The sequence below is a fragment of the Pyxicephalus adspersus genome, chromosome 10, assembly GCF_032062135.1.
Source record: "Pyxicephalus adspersus chromosome 10, UCB_Pads_2.0, whole genome shotgun sequence".
Classification (NCBI taxonomy): Eukaryota; Metazoa; Chordata; class Amphibia; order Anura; family Pyxicephalidae; genus Pyxicephalus; species Pyxicephalus adspersus.
Genome location: NC_092867.1, coordinates 11,124,838 through 11,148,183, shown reverse-complemented (window position 1 = coordinate 11,148,183; position 23,346 = coordinate 11,124,838). Strand labels below are relative to the sequence as shown.

The window sequence follows — 23,346 nt, the reverse complement described above, 5'->3', positions numbered from 1 at the left end:
TTGTGTGCCTACACTATAAAACAAACAAATTATAGAGTGTAATATAGCTGTATGTTTCATCCAACGTTCATATGTCTTCCTAGCTTCTGGATCCTATTTAATTGCTATTCCCACAGCAGCAGAGGTTAATGAAAGTAGCATCTAATAATTAACACACATCCCAGTGCTTTTCCTAGACTGAGCATATGCTTATTAGGCAGTGTAATTGTTAAGGCGTAGTAAAATTCAGAAACCAAAAGCCAGCCATCATTTAACATACAGATTTTATGGATTAACACAAATTGTCTTTATGTAATCCCATATCGCCCATTCAATTTCATTGGGTTTTTTATGCCTTTTTTGCATTATGCTGGCTTTACACCTGTGTCTATGTGGTAATGAGCATCAAACGGTGCCTTATCACAATGCACAAGATCATTTGAAATGATACTCAACACACGTTCATTTCTCGCAATTTCAAATGATAGAGACAGCTACTATGATCTAGGATCATTATTTAAAGTTTAATTAATAAAAAATCCAGCTAAACGCACAGTTTAAAATCAGGAATTGACAAGTGTTATGATTTGTTAGGTAATGGCCATTCTCTTCAGCCTGTAGAATGGGGATAGTTATACCACACTTCATACTTTTACTTCTGAAATTAATGGCATCTTTGCCATTGCTCACCATCTGCACACACTTCTTCTGAAAATCGCTTTATTGATTACCTCCAAACTAAGGGCTCCATTCCTTCTGTGCAATCTCCTAATTACACCATCTACTTCCCACTTGCAAATCATGGAATGCCAATCTAAGTTTTATTTTCACCTAGAAGACAGCAATACTGTATGATAATATATTTAGAGGTTTACACTGGCTGGACTCTAAAATTTGCTTTGAAGAAATATATGAAAGTGAAGTTAAGGATGACTTATTGACAAGTTTATGTTTTGATAGCTGGATCGTTGCTTTAGAACCTGCTGGATGCCAAATCCGGATAAAAAAGCTAAATTTGTCTCCAGTTCCCTGAGTCGGACTTATTTACTGTGTATGTTTGATAAAGTTTGACTAATAATTTTAGTACATTTTTTTTTTTATGTGGCTAGCCTATTTGATTCTGATTAGAACAGGACCTTGGATGGTGTGTGTTTGTGCATAGGGTTCAGGTTTGAGTTGAACCTCGGGACCTTTCATCTGTGGTAAGCAGGGTTAAGATGGCCAGTAATGGATGCCTTATCATAAGCAAGCCCCCTAGTTATAAAAGTAGGCAACAAAGCTGCCATAGTGTTAAAGTGTTTGAGCAATGTAAAGAAAGCTGAGAAACTGTATGGAGACAGATTAGGGTCAGAGGGACTTTTAAGGCAGTAACTGCGGTTAGAGCGCCCCCTGTTGTCATGGTACATTTGTCCCACAACCTCTTGATGTCTGAGGGGAGTTCTAAAAAACTGAATCAAGTCTTACTGGAGAAGTGTGCTAGTCCCACGAAAAGCGTAGAGGTTTTGTTGGTTTAACCACACGCTATTTATATATATATATATATATATATACACACTATGTCTTGTATGTGATAAATATTATTTTTAAGAATTTGTATTAAAAGTTGAATTTTATTATATGAAATCAATGATTACTGTGAATTTGATGCCTTAATACTGCCTTAAAAGTCCCTCCGTGCTATCTTTTGCTTCTGTTCTCTAGATTATTTTGGGATGTGGCAGGTAGACCTTGTATTGTATTATTGAAAAGATAGTTCAGCCCTCTTCTAACGTCTATACAGATTAGGGTCAGTTAGGAAAATGTTTTTTAATTCTGATTAAAGTTTTGATTCTGAAGTTTGTGTTTGTGAATCGGTTCCAGCACTGCTTTACAGCCACCTACTCTAAGGGATAGTTCCCACAAGTACATTATGTTAACATAGCATATGCCTTGTTATGAATTCATGGTTAATTATGCTCCAAGCTTGATTGTGCTGGAAAAAAAATGCAGCATGCACTCCATAAATATTTGTGTGCAATGTGCTTTTTTGACAGTATTTCTTCCTGACATTTCTTTACAATTTTTTTTTTAAGTCAACACTTTTAGTAGCTGTCCTTTCCATAACATCCTCGTAGGGAGGGGATCATCTTAAAATTATTCATACCCTTACCCCGGCACACAGCCGGGGTGACCTAGAATAGACAGGGAACAAGACCAAACCAAGCCCTATTCTTTCTCTTTGGTGTTTCCACAGTTCAGTGGAATACTGGTCCTTTGGGTCACCACGATTGTCTTGGGATTAGTGGGAATCTAAATAAATGTTATATTAAAAAAAGTGTATGTAAATTCTGTATTGTTTTTACAGTGAATGATTTTATCATGGTATAGATGTGTAGTATGTTTATTACCTTTACCTCTTTCCGGGATTGGCTAAGAGGTACTAATGTACTCTGAGGGGGTGGTTGTCTGGAACCCTTTTTATAACCCCCACATCTATTTGAAAAAGGGGGCAGGATGTGGGAAAAAGGCCCTGTCCTTCAACATCAGTTCAGCCCTTATTATACAGAGAAGCTGTGTCGCCTAGTATGCTATAGGAAAGGTGTGTTCATTCATGCTGCTCCACCCTTTCCTGGCCACCCAGGGTGCAAGCCTTGATAGGGATCTGGTTTAATTTTTGGTTTAAAAAAAAGGCATTCCTCCAACCATGTTCTTCTAATGGATTTGTGTATTTTTAATGCTGCCCTTTAAGCCATATGAAAAGACCATGTCCCCACAGTGTAGTTTTTTTTAAATGTTTTTTTTTATTATTATTTATTTATATTTTTTATATGTCACCCATAGCAGTGGTTCAATTCAAACATTCATCTCCCATAGACTTTATATATGTGCGTCTTTAACTTTGGGTTCATTTAACATCAGGAACAATTTGAAATGGAATCGAACCCTGGCAGGTTTGATCATCCATATTGATTATTAGAGGGGTTATTCAAATTACCTGGCCACTACCTGAAAAGGGGTATCAAACATTGTGGTTCAGAAATGGAATAGGGGTGGGTTAAGGAGTGTAAATTTGGGTGGAGGGTATCCTGGCATGAACCCAGCCCTGGCCAATTGCCTTACATGGTGCTTTGTCTGTACCTGTTGGCTCAGCACTTGGCTTTCATTGAGCAAAGCCACTTTAAAGACCTGTTTGAGTCTTTCAGCTCCGTTGTTTATTTTTATATACTGTAGGAGTGCTAAGGTGTATTTAAACAAACAATGTTTCTAAAATACAGGTTACACAATATTCTATTTTACCAGAGTGTGATTTAGCCAAGGGGAGAAAAATAGAAACAGTTGGCAAGTTCAAACTTACAAAAGCAAATAAACAGGAAAATAACAGAAAACTCCCAGAAAAGTAACATCAGCTGATGCCAAATATATTTATAGAACAATTTTTTTCCTTTTTATTTTGCTCCAGTGCCTGGGCAGCATCAAAGAAAGTAATCTCAGACAAGTCACGTCTTTAGGTCAGATTCATCCAAGCTGGTCTTGTCAGAGGTTGATACAGCTTAGTTTGGAAAACTGAGGTAAATTTGCACTGTGAACCAGAGGCGAGATCTGCATTCAGTCATATACTGCTCCTTAGGGGCAACCCAGGCAGAAGGGCAGTCAGTACAAATAAATAAATATCATGATTTACTGCAGTTAGAGCAAAAGGAATGTACAAAAACTCTCTCTGCTGAGTAATTTTCTAACCAGCCTGCTTTTGTATCTTGGTTTGTTTTAATCATTATTTAACAGGATTTATTTAGCGCCATAATACGCAGTGCTGTACATTAAACAGTAGTTTCAAATGATTATTATTATTATTATTATTATTAATAAACAGGATTTATATAGCACCAACATATTACGTAGCGCTGTAAATTAAATAGGGGTTGCGAATGACAGACTAATATAGACAGTGATACAGAAGGAGAGAACTCTGCCTCGAAGAGCTTAGAATCTAGTAGGTGGGAATTTACACACAATAGGATGGGAGATATGTAGTGGTGGGAAGTAGTGACGGTTTCAAAAGGCAGAAGAAGATGGGTAGGCAAGTTTGAAAAAATAGGATTTGAGTGCTCTTTTAAATGAGCAGAAAGTAGGAGCAAGCCGATTAGGATGAGGAAGACCATTCCAGAGAGTTGGAGCAGTTCTAGAGAAGTCTTGTATCCGTGCGTGTGATGTGGTTATGAGTGAGGAAGTCATTAGTAGGTCATTGGAGGAGCGGAGAGAGCGGCTGGGGGAGTACTTTTTTACCAGGTCAGAAATGTAAGTGGGACAATAACTGTGTAGGGATTTGGAGGCAAAGCACAGGAGCTTGAATTTGATTCTAAGGTGAAATGGTAGCCGGTGTAGAGATCTGCAAAGAGATGCGGTAGGAAGGATGGATGAGTGTGGCTGCAGCATTCATAATAGATTGTAGGGGAGAGAGTCGGGTTAGTGGAATACCAGAGAGGAGGAGGTTACAGTAGTCCAGACGAGGGATGATAAAAGCATGTAGGCGTTTGGTGGTCTCGGGACAGGTAGGGGCGGATTTTGGAGATGTTGCGTAGGTGAAAGTGACAGTACCTGGAAATGTTCTGAATATGAGAGGGCAGAGTCAAAGGTGACACCAAGGCCACGTGCCTGAGGGGAGGGCTGAATAACAGTGTTGTTAACAGAGCTTACAATCATGTTTGATTATAATTATTTGAAACAGATCCGCAATAGCATGGATACCATAATAGTTCATGGAGATTACTGTTTTTAACATGTTTGTCAAACACAGTTTTGTAAACTAAATGCTAATGTAAAATAAACACACATTATTGCAGTTTTTTTTTTTTTATCACAAGCGGTGTAAGTATTGAAAAAAATTACCTGAAATCTGCTTCATGCAATGTGTGTGTGAGAGAGGTAGAAAAAGGGGCAATTCAGCTTTTGTGCTGGCAAGACACATGCTGGTAAAAGGACAGAGAAGATTGATAAAGGGATCTTATTAATGTACTGTTTCTTTATTCACTGTGCAATCACAGATTGGAGTGGATCCAGGATGACCTGTGCCCAGAGGAAGTGGTTTGAATGATGCTGACCATCACACTAACAACATCTAGCAGCATGAAAAAAAAAATATTGTGGACAAAATATTGAAGGTTAAATACTGCAACAAAAGTTTTGTGCATTTTTTATTCTTTCCCCTTGATTTGGCTTCTTTTTAACTATTTTGCTTTTGGTTGACGTTCTGCTTTACCAGGTGTCTGCAATAAAAATTGATTGTTCAAAGTGAAAAATGTTGGCTGCTTTAAAACACAACTGGGATCATGTTTCACTTTTGTTGTATAACAAAGCAATGTTGAACAGTAAGACAGATTATTTATAATTAGGCATTTTTATTCATAAATAGATTTAAATAGCGTAGGAAGGAGCTGTCAGGTTTTTAGTGCTGTCTGTGTCCCAATTGGGGAGATACAGCCTCTCTAAGAGCAATTTCACACCTGCCGCTGACTTCAGTGTTCTGCCGCAGGCTCAACTGCAGTTTGCAATCCTTTTTTGCACACGGGTGCATGTAGCTGCGGCAGATCACAATGCAGTTCCAGAAAGTGACAATTTGCTTTTGAATATGAAATTGCTTTTCTTCCTCTGGAGGAAGAACCACGCCACAGCCTCAACTGTGCAAAAGCAGGTTAACTGCGGTACAGTCTAGCACTCCTGAGTGCACAGCATTAGGGCCCAAATTGTCTTCCAATGTTGGGTTGTTACCAGACATGAATAAATTGGAACTCTTCAAATGATGGTACTTAATCCTGTGATTATTAGAATTGGAGAAGACAAGTATGCTTTATTAGGTTTTTGATGTGTTTAGTTGTGTATGCCATATAGCTAAACATATGATTTTAAATTACTCTGTCCAGGAAAGGGAATATTTTGCTAGTATGATTAAATATGACCAAAATAGCTGTTACCTCTTGAAATCTGTATATCAAAATATCTGTTGATCAAGAAGTGTAAGCAGCCAAAACTAGATTCTCTATATTGGTCAGTGAGGCTGCCTAGTACATAAAAAAACAGCCAAAAAAACAAGAAGACTTTGAAGACGCAGATGGGTGGTGACCAGCACTCGACTAAAAATCGACTGTTTATTTTAACATGCAGTTTTGACTTGTGGTAAATTCTAATTATGCATTTGCAACATATTCTCCGTTTAATTGCTCAAATTTCTGACAAGTTTGCTTTACTAGTAAACAAATGTTGTGAGTTAGAAGGGTATGGAACCCAAGTGTAATATTTGTTTTTGGTATATCATACCTGCTTGGCCTCCTTGATACTAGTCAGTAATTACAGCCTGTCTGGAATTGAGCTTTGCTGCCTTAGTGCAAAGGTACAGCTCTGGGCAATACAGATGATTAGGAATCACCTGACATTATTTGCACTGGTCAAGACACACTGAGGTTCAGTGCATAGAAACATAGGGGAATTGGAGAACACGCTGCATCTGAGATCTGTAATGGCTAGTAATTTTATGAATTAGACACAACCAGTTTGTTTTAGTAAAAGTTTTGAATAATTGTGTTGATTGACTGACACAAAACCAGTTTGACAAAAACCTTGAGGGACGTAGATATGGCAGACCTAGCTATCACCAGGCACCGTACTTAACCTTAAGGGCTTTTCTGTTCACAAAGGTAGTTTTGCAGCAATTATAGGGCTTTTCCCTTGTATGCCAGCAACCAAAGTACCGCAATCCCATGCTCTTTATTACCAAAACTAAATAGGATTATTTTATGATAGAATAGTAGTGGCAGTTGACAGATATTTGCTGTAGAACCCACAAGAGATTGTGGTAGGATTCTCAGACTCTCCTTGCAGCATAGGGCAGTCAGCTGTCTATTCAACCCACTGCCTGAACAAAAGCCTGTGCCTGCCATCCACTATGGTAAAACTCCTATGCAGTTACAACTATTGTGATGGTTCACAATCATCCCTGTGGGCAAACCACAGGTGCTAAATTTTACACAGACTAAACTATTTATGACAGATCAAAAATGTGAAGGCCTAAAGAAGAAGTCTGCTTTCAATTAAAGTGAATTTATCCTTTTTCCTGCTTTGGTTCAATGCCGCAACATAGTCCAATCCTTCCCCACCCCAGATATATAGTTACCTTAAAGCTGAACTCTTACGGAGGTGGAGCAGCTTTCATTAAAATATGTTACTCAATAGCCAGAAAGGATAGGACACCACTCCATTGCAAACTCAGGTATTACTTTATAAATGTGATGACACAATCACTGTGCCGTTCTTAGCCCTTACACAGAGCAGAACTGTGAAAGGGTCAAGTACAAGACCAGTCACACTGCATTAGAAGAAAGTAATAGTCACTGGTCTAAAATTACAGGAAACTCTTGCTCAGAGACAAAGTACAGAAAATGTTTATTGCTTGCTAAGCACACAAATTAGGATCTAGGATACAAAGGACACAAGTAATAATACATATGGCCCATGTATTTAGACAATATTGGTTTAACTCAGAGTTCAGAGTATCAGAGCTTTGTCCTTAGAATCTTCTTATTGATGGCTGCAACTATGTATCTGATGCCCATAGAACACCCCGTTGTAATCTGTGGGGACCAATTGCACAGGTAAAAAGATTCTATATGCAGAAAATGTTTTAAACCACACTACAGACATGACCTTTGTTCATTATAAGTGCTTGGGCTTGGTTGTTTTCCTTTTTGATGAATACTTTTAACATTTTATTCTTGGTATATTGCAGTGCTCCATAACAAAGCATAATGATATCCCCTGATTTTTTTTATTACAGCATACTGCATACAGTAATTGGTTTCCAACGTCTCACTATAAAATATATTCTTTGTTTACATTTTGAACTATAAACATGCATGAAATGAGTTTGTAAAGTCAACATCAGCATTCACTATAGGAATTTAATTTCTGTGCACTGTCCTACAATGTTTATATTGGAAATAACATACCGGTTATCAGCTCAGCTTTACCAGTGTCTCTTATTTATGCCATCTGGTGTATTCATAAAGCAGTTTATCAGGGAGTGTTTTGAAATTGTTTGCATTATTGCCATTAGAATTTAATAACTTGTCATATGCTTACATTTAATTTTCATTTACTGAGCTGAACACTGAAGTAATTTAGAGTTGAAGTAGATCATCCACCTAACTGATATCTGTCCTTACTGTACTATTGTTGCTAGGTTCTCATACAGAGAAAATGTGATTCATGCACCTCTATGAAGAGCTCTAAATATTCTAAAATATTAAAAAGAAAATAATTTCCCGCCCAGAAGATGCTAATCTCTTTACAGTAAAAAATAACATGTTTTTGCAAAGTGAGCCACTAGACCGTTGTAATGCATTTTCAAATTTAAAGCTAGTGTTACTGATTAGGAGTTTTGAAATTTAAGCAGCTTGGAGTTTGTATGATCCACATATATTTGTGTGAGTCACCTTCATATTCATCTTCTAGGGATCTAAAAAGGTAGCGATAGATTAATTGAATTTTGACTAGGGTGAATTGTATTTTTACACAGCATTATCATAATGTAGGTCTCTCCCTAATAAAGAACTTTACAAATCTGAATGTGGAAAACAAATTCCTGCAAGTGACCTAAATTGACCAATTCTTTGGATTTCGATGTTTCACTGCAGCTTTATAAAGTTTTAAATACTGCTGGTCCTGGGAGTGTAGCAAGTAAATTGCTGATGAAGCTGTTAGGCAGAGAAACATACATATACATACATAATATTGTGGAAGTTCTCATGTCATGGTAACAATGGTACAGTGTACACTCATGTCATCGCCTACTGCTTTCATTAATAAATTAGGTGGCTGCCCCTTAATTAAACAGGTGGTTGATGAGTGGTAAATTCTGTCCCAAGATCCTAACAATGCCCTTAGTGCATATTATTATGTTAGTGTGTTATGCATTAATATGCAGCATTATTATTTATTAATAAACAGGATTTATATTGCGCCAACATATTACGCAGCGCTGTACATTAAATAAGGATACAAAGAGAATTAGCAGGGACCAGTTTGGCAGTTCTTATGAGACTCACAGGAGAGACCAATCATGGGTTTAAGGTTACGTAATAAGTACTCACAAGATAAATAACCATAGGTTGGTAGGTAAAAGTCTAAAACAACTCCTAGTTATAATACAGTTTTCAAAAAGGGTGTTGCAGTTTTTGTACATTGTTACAGTTACACAAAGTTTAAGGGAACTGTACATTTTATTTTGAAGATTTTTCATTAACCCATTTCACAGAACTTGTCTGCTTCTTCAGGAATGCTAATTAAGATTTTTGAATAGGCAGGAAGGATTGCCAAAGCTACTCTAATCACAGGATATCTTTGAGTCAGTCCTCAAAAGATAATAGGTCAGCAGGTAAATTAGGCTTACACACGTGCAATAATTGTGCAATCTTTCACAATCCTTTCCAACAGCTAACGACTGCACAATGCATGGATGAGTGCTTTACATACAGCACTGTTCTGCTCTATGGATAAGGGTGGGGGAGAACGACAGAGCTGCAACCCGCTGCGCTCTCTCCTCTTCCTCCTTCCATTGCGATCGTTCATCGTCCATCATCCGTGGATCTGCCAGGACGGTCGTATAGACTTCTGAACAACATATATAATTTTAAGCTCAGAGTGCAAAAGAACATTTTTTTTAACCAATTTAAAAATAAATGTTTAAAATTTTTCTCCGCCTAATATAACTGGTTGTTACCTTTTCCCTTAATTCAAATACATGGTGCAGCTCATCTGCAGGCTGGCTGTTGACATATATTGAATCCGGCTGACGCTGCTGGCCAAAGGGGCACATCCGACTACCCAAATATCCCATAGAAAGGTAAGAGTAATGTGAAGTCTGTATCACAAATAGATTTTTATTGCAAACCTTGCTGTATTGACATGGACTAGTATCAAAGAGTCACACCAGGAGCATAAATCACATCTCCAGCCTCTGTCACATTCAGCTGAAGCGTTTCGACCCACCTTGGGGCTCAGTCATAGAGGACTAAAAACCTCAATGAGTAGGCTAAGTTATCCTATTTTTTCATGTTCAAATAACCATGGACTAATTGCAGAAACACAAAACTTTAAATTGGTGAATAAAAAGATAAAGCTAGAAACTAGTTGCACACCGACATAAACTTCTGCATAAATTTGCAACAATAATAGAGATCAAAGGAGAACCTAAATTATTTATTTGTGCATGAGCCATCTTCATTCTGTGTCTGCCTCTGTTATTTGCCTTTAGACAAAAATAACTGTTAAACTTATCATTTTTAACAATTAGTGTGTGGCCCTCTTGTCTCTAGTCACCTTTGGCTGCAAGTTACAAATGAGCACATGAAAAAACATTGTTGTGTAAGAGAGCGGTGGTACTGTGAAGTATCAGTTAGGGTAACTTAAGCCATCCTTAAAACTGTGCTCCCTAGAAGCCCCCTTAGAAAATGTGCCAAGCACAGTGAAGCACAATGGTTTTTACTTATGCAGATGCATTAGGAATTGGTGTTCTAGAATGTATGAAGGAACTTGCTCCCTTTGATCTTTCTAGCCTTTACTGCAATAACATTAGGAAATTGGGTGCTGTCATCTGCACATGATATGAAAACCTTTCAGTGTTGTGATTTACTAATGCAACACCTATAAAAGCAATCTATCATTGTAGGTGAAGGCTGTACTTGACATGTTAAACAAATCATAATTGCAATGTTTCGCGGAGAATGTGAAAATGCATGATGTGCTTCTGGTATGTGGAACAGGTCATGTCCCTGTAGCCTTCAGGAATCCTTAGTTATTTAATATTGGACCACCGTGGAAAGCTGCAAAATAAACAGTGCAACTGGAAAGTTCTTTATTTTATAATACACAGATGTAGATCTATGTAATGATATGGAGAATTTACCAAATTTTTCCAGAAATCAAAAAATTACTGGAACAGACTATTATTAAGCATTATTTCATGTGGAGGACTTCAACTAACTCTGTCATATAGTGATGACATTCTTTCAAAAATACCAGATAACCAGCTGTTATGCTGTTATTAGCTTTAGGGGTGAAGTCGCTGACCCACAGAAAGTAGGTAGTCACTGTACCTTAATACTGGTTGTACTGGTAGCAGTACTGGCCTAAGAAGTAAAGGTCACGTGTACATAGCCCTGAGTGTTACACAGCCAGGATCCAATGAGGATTTGTCATCACTGTATGGAGTAGAATAGATGTTGAAGACCAAAATGTGGAAGTAAAAACAGGACACTCAACAGGTACGTTTTGCTTTAACTATAACTGGAGAAAAAATCATATAACAAACCTGGCTATTCAACCATGACAGGAGTGTTTATATTGGAAGAAGCTGAACTACAGCCTTCCCTTCAGTCTTGCAAAGTTGTACAGGCTCCATTTTTGTATTAAAATGATATACTTTGATTTCACTGCACGGTCTCATCTCCACACTGAAGGTCATCCAGTATCATCTAGATGTTTTCTGTCCAGCTGAACTATCCCTGGCCTATACATTTAATTCATTGGTCTTCAGTCCTCCCACATGTGATGTTGTGTCTTCATCAGAGTGTTAGCACGGGAGTCTTTGGGACATATTTATAACTTAAGTACATATGCAATCTGCACTCCCTTACACTGTTCTCTGCTGTGCACACTACAGGCCACCACATTTATATAGATCAATATGCGATGTGCATGCAGGTAATACTCTACAAAGTATTCACTGCTTAGAAGAGCAAAGAGTCCTTCATGACTATGGAGAGCAGGTCATGTAACCTGCTCTTCTCTAACTGTGAACCTCCTTTTGCCTCATTGAGCAGTGAGCTCTGTGCTACTTTTTTCTGCTCACTCATTGAGTTCTATAGGCTGCACAAGCTTTAGGGTCCCAAAGCTGGAACACATCTATAAAGCACATCGCAGTGCTTTAAAAGTGTGCAGGACATTTTAAATTCTCCAAATTATTCCTAAGAAATTATATAAATTATGACTGCAGATGCAAAATAGCTTTTCCATCACAGTAGTTAGTAGGCAAAAGTATTGTGAATGCAATAGTTGGTTCTTTTACTTTCAGAATATCTTTTTTTCTACTGAAGTGAGTCTGTGATGATTCAGCAACTTTACCCCATGACAACTTTTAGCTGAGCTCACTGTTAACTTGCCCACACACACATCATAAGCATATATTGTAGCACGTCAAAACCATTTTACAGGGGACTGCAGTACTGCAGTACTGCTCAGAAGAGGTAGTGTAAATGTAAATAATCATGCCACAAAGATTTCTATAGAAGTCATTTAATGGTTGATTTCTGACTGTAAAGGTATTGACTCTTATGGTATTTCAGCACTGGCTTTTTTTATCTGTCTTAATACTACTGTTATTGCACAGTGTTTGGCTTTTTTGTGAAACATAGAGAGAAAAAAATCAGAAGACATAAGAGAAACATGGATTATGTTATCTTCTCCTGTCCTTCCATATGAAAGCTAAATTGTTCATTTTTTTTCTGCAGTACATTCATAAACACTTCTGTTCTGCATAGTTTAGTACAGCTAACCACAGACCTAGCAGCGGAAGGTGCATCTGGCCTGACTTCCCATCCATTTAGCACAGGCATGTGTTGCACGTACAAGGCGAAGGGTTTTATTCAGGACCCTGCCAGCAAAACAGATTTGCATTGCAGTGCTAACTCTTAAAAATGTATGGATTTAAATTGAACTGATTTGTGGTACATATTTGTTCCTGGCTATCTCGGCAAAACAAATTTCTTTTTGTTGTTCATATCTGTAAATACAAATGCATTACCTACAGTCATAACACATATGTTGGTGCTGTGGGTGATTCTATAGTGACCTTTTTATAGCCCTGTATCCTGTTTGTTTATTTCTGAAGCTGGACACATACCACGTTGAGGGTTTCCTGTGGTATGATGTTTACCCAAGATCATTTTAAACATAGCTGTTCTGTGATGAAAATATATATAAATACAAAAAGGCAGTGACAGGCATGTTATTTTATGTCTTTACTTCTCTGACGCGTGCTCCAATATTTCTGTACTGTGCTGAAAAATCAACTGTTTTTACCTGGGGGAAAAATGTTTTGTTTAGAATATGACATGTTTTAACATCTAATTTGCAAAGTCAATTTAAACCTCTAACTGAATGACATTTAGTTTGTTCAAGAACTGTATTCCATAAACTTAAAAAAAAAGCACATGATAAATGTTTTACCTTTCTTCTATCCTTTGTTGCATTGCAGCGCTGTTGATCCCTTGCTGCCACTCTCAACTAGATTGTTAAAGCCTAATATAGCTTTTATTTTAAATCAGATAAATAGGTAAATCAAAATAAAAGGACTGCAAACCTGCTCTGTGTCTACTTGTTGCAGTAAAGGAGTCTTGTTCTTAGTGTGGAAGCAGCAGTCTCTCTACAAAGGTTTGATCCCCTCCTTCCTCTCTAATCACCTAGGAACATGAGCTTTTCTGATTGAGAGCTCTGATTCAGGGGGTGTGTCAGATCTTCTCAGAGAGACCAGTGCTGCTTCTTGTCCTGGTGACAACCATTTCCCTCATTTATTGTCTTGCTGTCACAGGGACAGGAAGGTGTCCCCTGATATTGTGCAGGACTGACATAATGCATCATTAATGACCAAAGCCATGTGTAATTCTGCAAGCATTCCCCACTGTGTGCTTTGTATTCCTGACCCCTGCACTCTGACTTCTGCACTGTGCACATTATGTAGACCCGACCACTACACTTAGTTATGCTTTTTTGATTTCTGCACTGTGTACTCCCAACCACTGACCTCTGCCTTTTAGTGCACAACACTTCACTGAGCCCTGTACTCTGTGCATTATGTACTTCTGCTCTCTGTGCATTACATGTTTCTGAACCCTGTAATCAGTATGTTATGGACTCCTGCACCCCAAGCAGTAAGTACTCCTGACCCCTGCCCTCTGTGCATTACATGCTCCTGCCCTCTGCACATTGAGTACACATTATTAAACGCATAGCATTTACAGGGCAGATTTCCTGATGGTATCAACAGTATGCTTTCCTTGCATAATATGTGTTGGAAAAGACACTTGGTATCCCCATTATTATCGTATGTAATAGCTGACAACACTGCAGCACAGCTGGAGTATTTCATATTCAAAGAAGTTTCTGATAAAAGGCTCCATTTGGCAGGATCACCAGATATTATATTACTGAAAGCTATGAATGTAAAAATATTGAAAGACTTATGAAATTGCTATAATATGTTAAAGCTTATATTAGAATTTTGTTAAAGTTTACCATTGTTTACCAAATCCCCTATATCTGTATATAGACATTTGATATGTGCCAATTTTGTTTTTCAGATTTTTGCTCCACATGATCTACCATATTAACCAAACTTGTGATGAGGATGTTTGGTTTTTGACAGCTCAATCTGAAAATACCAGTCATTGGTCATCATGCTAATTCACAGGCTTCTACATTTCAATCTCAATACTTTTCATTATGCAAATGCTAGTTTACTGGTTCCAGGTTTCAGGTATTGGAGCTGGTAACAACTCTAACACAAAATTTCTTCTCACTTTCTGTCTTTATGGCAGTGGCTACAGCAATATTAACTACAGAAGGTCCAACTCTTCCACCCAAACTAGATAAAATAAATTTTGGTTTGTCAAATATGCTAATTGCCATATCGTGTAAGTCAGGGGTCAACAAAGTTTTATAGCCACTAGGCCATTTATGGGGTGAGTGGGAGCACACTAGGCCGGACTTACCCTAATGGCTGAGCCCAACACCAGGGAACGTCCCTTGAAGTGAAATCCCTCTCCTCCGTATGCATTGCCGGAACTACCGGCTAGGTCGTATCTGGTCTAAAGGCCGGAGTTTGCCGACCCCTGGTGTAAGTGATTAAATAAAATGTTTTCTTTTTATAGGTTCATTCAGAAAATGAATTTAAATTAAATTTAAAAAAAAATTAAATTATTTGATTATTTATTTTGAATCATTGGAGGTTGTTGTTGTTAACTCCCAATTATCAGGTTGTACCCAAAACCAAAATTAAAGCTAAATACACATTGGATAATGATTTATTAGGGTTTTCCAATACAGGAAAAGATAGAAAATCATGGAAGAACCTGGACGATCCAGAAAACCTGGAAAAGATTTTCTAAAAATAATTTGCTATACATTTATATCACATATTACATAAAATATTTTCAGTCCTGGACAGATCCATTCCAGGTTTACTGAATCACTCATGTTCGCCTATGATATTCTATCTACTCCAGTCTTGGACAACCTTAACAAATCAATCCCATTGTTTCCCAAAAAGCGGGTGTACAACTGTCCCCAACGTTGTTTAGCAGCTTTCAATGGTATATAACTAAATGACTATCCAGAGATGACTGCTGTCATTTCATCTAGTGAAGGATGAAGCAGTGTGCCTCCCCATTGTCCTTCTCCCTCCCCATTCATAGAACAGAACAACATTGTGTGTACAGTTCTCGTTCATTCTAGTCATGCTGGAAAAGATAACAAAATATTGCTTCCAGCTATTTATATTTAACACTTATCCTCATGTCTTTTGCAGGTCAGGCTCAACATCACTGATGACCTTGTCTGGCTCCTGGGCACTATGTATCCTAATTTTTGGAAAATGCCCCTATAAAGACAGCACTGCTAGATGGATCTACTTCAACAATTTATTATTTTGGAAGGCTAAATCCATGTTAGGTTAATTGTCTCCCCCTCCCCCCAAAATTGACTTATGACATATGACTATGGTAGGAACCTTAGATTGTGAGTATGACTATGGACACAAAAGTGCCACGTAATTTGTTGGCACTATATAAAAACTGTGTGAAATAATGTATATTTATCAATTACTCCAAAGTACTTGGATTGCAAGAATAAACTAATTCATAAAATTTTTATATTAGCTTTAGTACCTACAGTTAGTTGCAACTACAAATACACCTAACTGTAAAACACCTGTGCAAAATAATAAAAAAAAAATTTTTTAAAAATCTTGTTATAAATTAATTAAAACATTGTTTATTCAGAGTACTTTATCCTATATACAATAAAAGACTTGAAGAAGCAAAGGACCATTGAAAACTGTAACTTAGGCGAATAAAAGTGCTGCAGTTTCTCGGTTCCTTTGCCTGTGGAATATATTTGTCACAGGGTGTTAAGCCTTGAGGGGGCAACGAGAGGCTGTGGAATACCTTTCTGTGGAAGGTCTGACCGTCTACCTTGAATTAAGTGGGAGGGCACACAGAAGGCTTCACTCTGCCTGTAGGAACAAACATCCCTGTCAAAGCCAGCCAGTCATCCCAGCCTGTAAGAGTGTATATTTGAGGAAGAGGGAACGAGGCTGGAATTTTGGCTTACATCAAGAATTTTACTCAGCTACCCAGCTGCTTTTAACCACTTTCTGGTGAGTTAACACTTTTATTACTTTTTTAGATTTATTGAATATTTTATCGGCTTCCTAAATATTGTATTAAAACTTGCTACACACAAATATATGTATCATGTTTATGTGTTTTATATGATAAATAAATATGTGACCCTTGTAGAAAACAAATATTTGGTGTTCTTGTTGCAAGGATGAAAGAATTTGTGCTGGTAAATTGATGGCAGCCTTGCTGCCACCAAATTAGAAAAATGTTGCAGATTTTGAATTACATTTAACAATGATAAAGAAAGATGGAAAGATTTTGATAAGTGATATAAACTGACCTGTGTGCTTATTCTAGACAAAAATATTGGGAACAAAGTGTTGATAAAAGCATTGAGTCTTTTCATATTACTTTCAGATTTTAGATAACTGTTTCTTTAGTTACATGTACAGAAAAAAAAAATTCAGAGGGAGAAAGGGATGATTGGAATAGACAGAGAATACCAAATAAAGCTCATTCATGCACAAGTTGCTTTTTATATTTTAAAAGTAGTTTCTCCACATAAAATATGTAAATATATTTTGTAACAATGTTGCTAGTAACAATTTTTGAGGGTTATAGGGGCTAAGGTAACAATCTTCCAATGATGAATGTTCTTGTTTTAAAAGAAATAGCTTCCTGTTTCCTGCTATGTCTATAAGAGAGGAAGTTAAGAAAAATCTCCCTTATGAGACGGGCAGCAAAAAAAGTTACTGATAAGGGTTACAACCTTTTCATACTCTATCCAAAATGAAAACATGTTTTTGGCTTTGCAAAATCTTTAACATTATATGTAGCTTTGCTTGCAGTCTGTTGTTAAATACTTTAGGATTATTTAGGCCAAAGTAGGCATAAAGTGTAAGTGTTAGAAATATAACATTGTAGTGTATGTATTGTTTACCAGAAATAACAAATACTATGAATGTAGTAATAAATAGGACAGGATTCCATTACTCATAGGGCCTGAATTATTAAAGTAAAAAGAGTATGCCACAAAAGGGAAATCAAGGTTGTGAAAATAGTAATGTCTATCTGCCAAGCCTATCATTTTGGTAATAAGAGGGAAGGTGACAAAAGATGGCTTTATTGGGAGTTTGTTTAGTGAGAACAAAAATGGTAACATATTCATACAAAGACAAATATTATTTACATAAAAATTTGTGTAATGTGGGCTCACGGAACATCACATGAGAAAACGTATTTCACAGGTCACAGACTATCTTAGTCGAAGTGATGAAAGTTTGTCTCGTTTCGCATTATTTATTCCTCAGGAGATACTGAGACTCAAGTTGGTTATAGTCGTTTATCAAGAAAGTGCCTGAGAGAGGAAAAGAGAGGGATGTCTTAAGGTAGAATTAAGGAATTGCTGGGTGTCCTTGAAAAAAAGAGGGTACATTTTGGGGATGTCCCACCAGAACATTAATTTATAAAATGATCAAATGATTTTCAGATGTTCCAATAAGTGCAAAAGGAGGGGTAAATGCAAAACACATTGTAAACCAAGACTAACTTCAAATAAGTCTGTGACCTGTGAAATAAGTGGTCTCACATGATGTTCTGTGAGCCCACTTTACACTAATTTTTATGTATATAATATTTGTCTTTGTATGAATATGTAACCATTTTTGTTCTCACTAAACAAATTGCCAAAAAAGCCATCCTTTGTCCTATCCACCACCTGATTTATAAAAGCTCTCCAAGGCTGGAGAGAATGCACTTTCATCAATGAAGCTGTGTGATCCAGCAAACCCGGAATGGATCTGGTCCAGGATTCAAAAAGTACCAAAAAGCAAATGACTTTGAAGGAATCCATTCCAAGTTTGCTGGATCACCCAGCGTCACTGATGACAGTGTATCTTCTCCAGCCACCGAGAGCTTTAATAAATCAGGCCCATTGATCAGGGATATGTGAACCAGTTGTAATAATTCACTACAAGTCTTGGAAAGAGAGAACACATTATGGTCAGGGAGGGGAGTCGGTAGCTTTCTGGAATGGATCTGACGCTTAGCCTGAGCTGGCCATTTACTGAAACTCAAACATAGTATGAGCAGTGGTAGGAAGCACTAATACAGTAAATGCATAAACTTGATCCTGGAGGACATGAATCATGGCTCATTCAAAAAAAAAAAAAACTGGTATGGCTGCAGTATGATCATACTGGTGTTAAAAAAAAAATAAAAAAAAATAAAACGAAACCAAAAACTGCACATTTATAAAACACAGCAGCTCTGTTCTCCATTATAAATATGCCCTTTATCGCTTACATTATATGATTCAAGAGGGGGATGAGCTTAAACAGAAAAACCTTTTAAAGTGAAATGACACTTTTTTAAACAAGTTTTTTTTTTTCTTTCGCTGATTTGTTGAAACTGACGCATTGAATTACTTCCTATGGTGGTAAAGGGAATGGTCTCATCTGTTCTGACATGATGTAGTAAGACTCTTAGGGTGGGTAGAAATAAGCCAATCACAACAGCAGCTCTTTACATTCTTTTTATATGTTGGAATAGTTTCAAGAAACAGTGAAAGTTTGGCAATTTTTTGAAAACTAGATGTGAACAAATTGAAAAAATATTTCTTAAAAAAAAGTATTTCGAGTTTTTGAGAGAGCAGGGAGGATGTAGAACACGTGTCTAGTTCTTACTGTGGGCTAATTACCCTTTGGGGAGATTTAAACTGATTAATTAATCTGGTGACCACATTTACAAACCTCATGTATTTTAACTCTTACTACTAAGTCTTTAACCTCATTTTTTTAGAGAAAGGGAGGAAAAAAGAGAAAATATTTTTTTTTGTGAAAACCTGACATTTTTTCTTTTTTCTACTGTAGTCAATACTAAGACAAATTGTTTGGTTGCAGTCCCCCATTAAATACAAAAGTACAATGTTTTGTAACTGACATATTATGTTTTCCACCTCAGTATGCCTGCTTTATTTCCTGCTTTGATCAGCAATGACCTAAAAGCTTGAAGCTTTGGGTAACAATATATTTTTTCCTTGAGCAAATTTGACCGCATCAGTGGAAGTTGCCATCTTCGCCGGCAACTCTACAGCAGACTTCCTAAAGGACAGCAATCCTCTTCTATGTCATTAATGATGTAACTTCTCTGAATATCTTTGGCACTGCCAAACACATAGCTCAGCTCTACACTACACAGCACACACGCTATACAGTGTAAAGCCTAAAACAAAAACCACCCAGGATCCAAGGATTTTTTATTTTTATATTTTTTTTTTTTTTTACAAAAGAGACATTGCATGGCTCTTTTTGTCATTTACTTCTACCTTTTTGAGTTAAGCTAAATTTTCATTGATAAACCAGTTTGGGAGAATCAATACCAACAATAAATACTAGTACATTAATACATGCCAATTGCAGCAGGCAGCACAAATACAGTGCTCTAATAACTTACAACGTTACAAAAACAACATGTAAGCTGCTATTGCTGACCTTTTGCAAATGCTAGGTGTTTCTCTGTCCTGTTAAACATTTGTCTTTAAAACCCTGAATCCATAAACTAGAACATGTGTATAGATATAAAATTTGGGCTTTATAAATCTCAAATCTTGTTTGAGGTCAGTGACTCAAAATGTTTAGAAAATTTCTGTTGTTATGTATCTCAATTTTTCCCCCAAATATGTTGTAAAAAAACCCTTTAAAAAACTGTTTGAAATACAAATTGTTTTGAAGCCAGTGCATCAACATATTAGCTAGAAAATGAACATTTAAAAAATGAGGTTTATTAGAAACTGTTCTCATATTTCTGTACTGATAGAATTTGATTATTGCCCAGTATGAGATGAAGCACGTTATAAAGGAGGAACAGGTTGAAGCAGTGTTTCTCAAACAGGGTTTCCCCTGTCACCTCCCCCCCTCAAAGGTTTTTAGGGATTCCTTGAGCAAAGAGCAAATTGTGCCTCTCAGGTCAGTTTTTACAGATATTAATAATATTTTCGCCCAACAATGATCAATCATCCTGCTGACCACCACACTAATGTACTGTGAGCTGTGGATATAGTAATTATAGTAGGAATTCCTTGAAGACCTGAACATATTTTAAGGGGTTCTCCATGTTAAAAAGGTAGAAAAAAGGAACACTGGGATGAGTGTCTCTTTTTAGTGGAAGCTGGGTGTATCCTTTCTTGATTGGTATTTGGTGGGAGGTGACAATACTGACCTGCACCCAAGTTGTGTGATAGAAGCTTTGTAAGAGGTCTCTGGTTGGTGATATAGTTCCAAAATTGTTTACTGAGGGGACTTTTTTTTAAAGTAAATCTATTCTATACCTGAATGATGTTCTGGGTACAACCTTTACCAAACAAGAAACAAGGGAAAAATTGTAAGCAAACAGTCACTGATAACAGGCTGACAGAGTGTCTAGCATTCACCTACTTAGAAAAAGACTTCTGTCTGTGTTGCAGTTAGAAGTATTTCCGCTCTCTTCCTGCCCTAGAGACTAGTCTTGGTGTTCGAATTTGGGTTGTCCTTAATAATGTGTAAAATAAAAAAAAAGAGGCTTTAATGTTAAAGTAATTTATTGAATGTGTGTGATTTGTGTAACTAACTTTTATTTTTTTACAGGTTATCCCACAATGGCAGGATGATTGCCAGGGCTGCACAGCCGTGGGAATCCTCCTGTCTGTGTGGGATCCCCGGGCACTAGAGGTTAAATGAGGAGAAGTCTCCCCATTCGTTCACCTCTAGTGCTCTGTGTTGGCTGAGGAAAGGAAAATTCTGATGGCGCTTTAGCTGTCATCAGGGTTCACCTTTCCTTAGCCAATCACTTTCATCTGAGTTCAGTTCCCATGGTCACCGGGCTGTACTTATCATTAAGTACAGCCCAGTGACCATGGGAACGGCGTTCACAGTTGATTTGGACATACACTAGTGCTTCCAGTCAGCTGTGACTGCAAATGAACTCTCAATGGAGTTTCTCTATTGAGAGTTCAACTGGAGTTCAGTTCCCACGGTCACCAGGCTGATAAGTACAGCCAGGGGAGCGTGGGAACTTGCGGTCACATTACGGTGTTTCATATGTGTTCTTGGATAGAGATTCTCTATCCAATAAACACATACTACAGTTACGCTAGGGCTGCAAGAGCAATCAAGGGAGCGGAGCTGACAGCCCTGATTCCTCTTGCAGTTTTACACAGTCCTGAATATTAACCTGAATCCCCCCCCTCCCCATAGACTTTATTGGTGTTCGAATTCAGCGTTCGATCACCCGAAAAATATCTGGCTATTCGATTGAATATCCGTCAAATCGAACACTGAGCTATTTGACCAAAACTACTAGGAACAACTTACTTTTAGAAGCCCAGAAGTAAAGTAATCTCCCCAGTAGATCCCCCAACAGCAGTAATACCTGAGTGGAGCTCTAATATTTCCCCCCTGCATCCACAAATATAAGTAATATATATATAAGCATTTAATGTGTAATAAGTATTATTACACATTAAATGCTATCTATTAGCAAAATGTTCATAAAAGCTCTAATTGGGCATTGTGAATGCAAGTTGAATGTTTCAATTCTTATCTTCTGGGCTTTATGAAGTAATTATTGGTGGGATTTTAAGCATTTTTGGACCAGCGGCAGGTTGGCACAGCAAATACTTTTCTTCCCAATTAAACCCATCTTAGATTTTATGATTTTTGGTTCTGACAAAGTCATTTAACTTAAACACCTCTCTTACTATATGCATATCATTTTTTAAAAATCTTTGACCTGTAATTTACTGGCTGTTTAGTTGTATATAGTTACAGAAATGCTAAGAATTAAAACCTTGTACTCCGCACAATAGTGTGTCCTTTCATTTCACTTATTCTTTTCCTAGAAAGCTCATCATGTGTAATAAGTAAACATTCCATTTAGAATTCCTAAAGCTTGTGGAGACTTAGAATAAATAGTGGATGCAGTTTTCCATTTTCCTAATTGCAGCTTTTCTGTGGATGTTTTCCACAGGCAAATGTTGGCATGTCATCTAGTTTCCTAATGTCATAGGAAAAATAGGAAAGGTTGGGTGTTATTTAGCATCAAGTAACTGTATTTCCTTGTAGAAATGAAATTCCACAGTGGTCATGTGAAATGAAAAAAGAAAACTGATTGGCTATGATGGGTTCAATGGCCCTGTGTCCCATTCCAATCTAGCTATATGTACATGTATTTTGTTCTTGATGTGTTTTATGAGTATCCTCCCCCCCAAAAAACTGGTATGGTAATTGGCCATGCTGGCTCTAATGTATGTATCTGTTAGGAATGTTGGCTCCTTAAGGGAAGGATGATTATTAATTTTCATTGTAAAGAGACACTGAATTGAAAATGGTGGTGTAAAAAATGCTAAAATATATGTACTGTTAAATAGCTTAGTTATTCACTGATCTATTTTAGATTTTTACTTGTGAAGATATTTATTTCATGCATACATAAACATCTTGTTATCTTTGTTACAGGGCCTGTGTCTATCCAGTGTGTTGTAGACTTCTGTGTTTCGCTTTTTCCTCATCATATCGGAACAGTTGGGTTTTGTTTGTTGGTAAATTTTATTTCAGTAAATGTAGTATGTTTTCAAACCAAGAATCATAGGCATTTTTAAGAAACACTGATCATCTATTGTCTTTTTACACTTTGGTAAAAACACTGCAAAAAGGAATAACTGAAAAAAGATTGAGCAGGTAGGTGTTTTTTATTTATATCTAACTACCTATACAGTATGGTGTCTCAATTCTCTCCTATATATAGAGTAAGGAAGGGTTTAAAATATGTAAATAGGGTGGGTAATCACATATGGTGGCCAAACTCCTAATTCGTATAACAAACAGGATAAATGAGGAAAGAAAATGGCAGGGGATTTAAATTTCGCTAAATATTTTATATGTGGTTATTCAAAATGTGCACAGTAGTC

At 37.1% G+C, this 23,346-nt stretch overlaps 1 protein-coding gene and 1 long non-coding RNA gene across 4 annotated transcripts in view; both read left to right on the top strand.

Annotated features, from left to right (window-relative positions):
* The first annotated feature begins 4,579 nt into the window (after positions 1–4,579).
* On the top strand, positions 4,580–16,014 carry LOC140339524 (uncharacterized). The gene is made up of 4 exons (XR_011922463.1): positions 4,580–5,117; positions 9,758–9,850; positions 14,364–14,539; positions 15,590–16,014. It is a non-coding gene; the product is annotated as an uncharacterized lncRNA (long non-coding RNA).
* Positions 16,015–16,151: 137 nt separating this feature from the next.
* Positions 16,152–23,346, top strand: part of LOXL4 (lysyl oxidase like 4) — an 80,270-nt gene continuing 73,075 nt past the window's right edge. For 2 of the 3 annotated variants that reach the window (XM_072423115.1, XM_072423117.1), the window contains exons 1-2: positions 16,152–16,438; positions 22,895–23,116. The gene's annotated coding sequence lies outside the window, so the exon portion shown is untranslated. Of the gene's footprint in view, positions 16,439–22,764; positions 23,117–23,346 lie in introns of those variants that run through there. The other variant, XM_072423116.1, reaches the window with a different exon arrangement.